The sequence below is a fragment of the Mastomys coucha genome, unplaced genomic scaffold, assembly GCF_008632895.1.
Source record: "Mastomys coucha isolate ucsf_1 unplaced genomic scaffold, UCSF_Mcou_1 pScaffold6, whole genome shotgun sequence".
Lineage (NCBI taxonomy): Eukaryota > Metazoa > Chordata > Mammalia > Rodentia > Muridae > Mastomys > Mastomys coucha.
In genome coordinates this window covers 119,955,706-119,959,911 of record NW_022196912.1, presented here as the reverse complement: position 1 = coordinate 119,959,911, position 4,206 = coordinate 119,955,706, and the positions used below count along the sequence as shown (strand labels likewise).

The following is a 4,206-nucleotide window of genomic DNA, read 5'->3' as shown; positions in this document are numbered from 1 at the left end:
GGAGGGAGGGAGGGAATGAGAGAGAGGAAGAGAGGAGAGGAGAGAGAGAGAAGAAAGGGAGAAAAGAGAGAGAGAAAGAAAGAGGAAGAAGAAAGGGAGGAGGGAGAGATGGAAGGAGGGAGGGAGAGAGGGAGGGAGGGAAGGAAGGAGGGAGAATCTAAATGGTGCCTGTATTTGCTGGACCTTAGACCGTGTGAAAGCCAAAGCCAAAGCCAAAAATAAATAAAAAAATAAAAAATAAAAAATAAAGGTACCTTCCAGCTGGAAAGAGGGAGAAGAAAAGTCCAGCTACAGAGTTATTTTATATCATTTGTCCCCACAAATGTAGCCTTCAAACTCTGTCCCATTTTTCCATGGCCAGACCACTCACACCACCCCCTCATGTATCTGAGGGATCTCTGCATCCCGCAGCTGGCCACGCAGCCTGGTTCCTAACAGGATCATGGGGAGCAGCCATGGGCAGTAGACAGGAAAACTCCTTGTGAACACTGTAGCTGGGTCGCTATTGTTCTTCTGCCTTCTGAATTCAGGAACCATGAAGCATGGTGTGGCATAAGGCAGTGTGAAGTAATGATTATGATGTTAGCACAAGAAAGATGCATTGTCCTCAAGCCTGTCAGAGATGCAGGTGAGCACTCCTGCCTACCCGTATGCTGGGCAGGGGGTGTGAGGCTCGGTCTGTAGGATCATGGTGACAGTCACTGAGAAGATGTATCCCTCCTCTTTTTCTTGGGTATCTGACTTTCCCGATGGACAGTCTATGAAGTTCACACACTCTGAGCCAGCCGTGAGTCTGCACCACAGAGTCCTTCCGATCCACCAGTGACCACATGTGTCCACATCAGCCATCAACTGGGCTCTCCGATGAGCAGCATGTCTCTGATACCACAGCACCCGTCACCACCTGCATTGTCAAATTGGAAATAAAATTACAGTGTGTACCACTTTTCCAAGAAATTTATTTATTTAAGATTAAATAAAGATTTATAAGAACTAGGCAAGCATGGTGGCACAGCACCTTTAATCCCAATACTCTGGAGGAAGGGTCAGGAAGACTTCTGTGAGTTTAAGGTCAGCCGGGTCAACAGAGCGAGTTCCAGGACAGACAGAGCTATGCAATGAGACCCTTACTCAAAAAGAAAAGAAAGAAAAAAAAGGTAAGAACTTGCCAGCGATCCAGTTTTTTGTTAGTCAATGAAAGTATCTAGACAACCCACTAAGTGGTAGATCATCACATCAGCCATCAACTGGGCTCTCCAATGAGCAGAGCGTCTCTGATACCGCATTCTGAAGGCCAAATTGCTCCAAATCCGGAAGCTTTTGAGCCCTACCACAGACCAGTGGTCCCATGTATACAGGCAGTACATCAGCACAAAATTTCCAAAATGCTACCTAGAGCTCCCGTCAGCTCTATGTGGAAGACATACATAAACAAGTGACACACCCTCCAGACACATCATCTGTCCCCAAGGCCTCTCATTAGCAAACAACCCTGAAACTAAAGAAATCTGAAGTTCAAAACCCTTCTGGTCCCAGGCATCTCGGGCAGGATACCCTCTGCCTACACCACTGTGCTTTCTTGCTTGATTTCAAGTTGTTGTTGAGGCCCACAGGAAACAGCAGTGTGGGGAGGGGGGCTGGCTCAGTGAGTAAAGGAGCTTGTGGCCAAGACTGGAAACCTGGGTTCAGTCTTCAGAACCCACACGCTGGAAGGAGGGAATCAACTCCCAAGAGTTGTCATCTGACCTCCACATATACATGAATCGAAAATGTAAATTAAAAAAAAAACAGGTGGGGTGGGGACAAAGGAGGAAGGGGGATGAAAGAAGAGGAAAGAAAAAGGGAGAGGGATAAAGGAGAGAGGGAAGGAGAGAATGAGGGAGGGAGGTGAAAGAGAGGAAGAGAGGAACACCAATTTAGGGACTGATTAATGGACTGCAGAAGTCAGTCCACAAAAAAAGAGAGATTTCCCGATGCCAGCAAGTCTCTAAAGACAACTCAAAGACTTTGCAATCTGGTCCCTGGATGCAGACTCCTCTGGTCAGTCTGTCTGTCTGTCTGTGTCTGTCTGTCTGTCTGTAATCCTGGTGCCATCCAATCACCATAGAAGACTCAAGATTGCTAAATTGTAGTTTTATGGAGAAGCAACTTGGGACTGTTTGTGATGTGGAGTATGCTTTGATGGGTACACGTCTATTAATTGTCAACATTTTGCCTCTTGGTTTTTTTCCAGGCTTGTAGCCTCACATGAGGCTTATTTGCAGCCAGATTCTAACTTTGTTGAAAAAATATGGTTGAGCCAAAATAGCTTTTAATGGGATGGGGATGGAGACAAGGGAGGGAGTGGGCTAGAAGGAGAGGAAAGGAAAGGGGAGAGGGATGGAGAGAAGGAGGAAGGAAGGGAGGGAGGGATGGAGGAAGGGAGGAAGATGAAACAGAGGAAGGGGTGGACAGGGTGATGGAAGAGGAGAAAGAAGGGGGAAAGGAGGATGGAGGGGAGAGAAAATCACCTCTGAAAAATGGTTTTGATGAAATATGAAGTTTCCTGGACTTCTCAAAATGAGTCTCTACCCTTACTTCTGCTCCCCAAAACCCTGTGTTGCACACATTTCTCAAATGGGGATCAGTGGGATGGAAGAGCTGTCAAGGGCAGCCCCTCTGGACAAGCCCCAGACCATGGAGCCCATGAGGCCAGTCACACTATAGTCCTAACAGGACCTTCCATACACACAACTCTAGGGACAGCACACCTTGACAGAAGATGAAGTAGCTGATGCCTTAAGTAAATTACTAACCACAGCTCTGTCTAGCATTTGCACTTGTAAGCCGCCGACCTAGAAAGATCTAGAACCTTCAGAAACATCCATCCCAGAGATTTCCAAGCAAGACCAGACAGGTTAGGTGACCTATGATTCGGCACAGGCATGGTGCTTGACCCCCCCTCCCCCATCTGTTCTTCCTCTCCACAGCCATCCTCCCTTCAGCGATAAGTTTTTCTGGGGCAATGCAAGCATCGCTGACCTGCAGGCACCACTTCCCACTCCACCAGATGCATACCCACACCTCCTGCTGTCAGCTATGAGAGGAGGAGAGGTCAGTCTGCAGGGCCCTCTGTGCTGGCGGCCCCCTGGAGGAGCCAACCCTCTTGTGTCTGGTGTCTACTGGTTTGTTTGGCTTAGTGGTCTTCACTTGGCCCAGGCTATACCGTCCCCTGTGAGCATAGTTAGGACATGCAAGGCCATCTGCTGAGCTCCACTAAGGAGAAAACTGGGCTGCAAACAGGGTCTGCAGATGGAGGAGCAGTCCAGCACCCTGGCCCACTCTACCTGGAACCCATGAGCATTGGAGTGGGAACTGTGAAGAAACCCCGAGCTCTCTTCTCTCTATAGAGGGTCTGCATTAGTGGCTGGGACTGTCTGTTGCCTAGAAAACAGAAATCAAGGAAACAATGTGGCGGCTCTTATTGAGAAGGCTAGAGTGTGGCCTTTCCACTTCCAAACTCATGCCGCATCTGTGCCTATCATCATCTCCGGATGCCCTCTCCCTGTGTCTTTTACAAGGACACCCTAAAGCCAGGATGGGTCTGTAACCATGTCCTTAAACAATCACACCTCCAACCACCATGGTTCCACCCTGTGGATGCTCTGTGGGCCTGCGTGGACATGGATTGCATCAGTGGAGGGACATATTGTCCAGCAAGTACCAGTCCTAGCCATCTGCCACCAGCATTGCCCAAGGGTGGCCAGAGACACCCAGCTCAGTGGGGAGTCAAACACACAGCCCATTTCTAAGCAAACACTACTGTGAAGCCTTTCATCCTCTGATAACAACTCTAGAGCTGTGGTTCTCAAGCCCCAAAACCATCGCCAAACACAGATACTTCCATTAGGACTCATAACAGCAGCAAAATCGTGGTTATGAAGTGGCTATGAAAATAAATTTATGGCTGGGGGTCACCACAACACAGAGAACTGTATTACAGGATGGCAGCATTAGAAAGGTTGAGAAACACTGCTCTAGAGGAATCTGTGCTCGCCAAACGTCACTCATGGGAGAGGCTCTGTAAACATGGAACAAGATCTGATGGTACGTTCATCTTTAATCGGCATCACGCACGTACATTCCTGAACTTGCTTGGGTTTTATGCCACCATAATATTTTTGATAAATTCTCAAATATTTGAAGCCTCTGTGGAGATGGGGGGGG

The 4,206-nt window shown here is 48.2% G+C and overlaps 1 long non-coding RNA gene across 1 annotated transcript in view; it reads right to left on the bottom strand.

The window, feature by feature from the left end:
• Positions 1-258: 258 nt before the first annotated feature.
• LOC116080373 overlaps positions 259-4,206 on the bottom strand; it is a 28,563-nt gene continuing 24,615 nt past the window's right edge. Inside the window, exon 3 of the long non-coding RNA XR_004114423.1 lies at positions 259-904. This is a non-coding gene — a long non-coding RNA (uncharacterized LOC116080373). The remainder of the gene's footprint in view (positions 905-4,206) is intronic.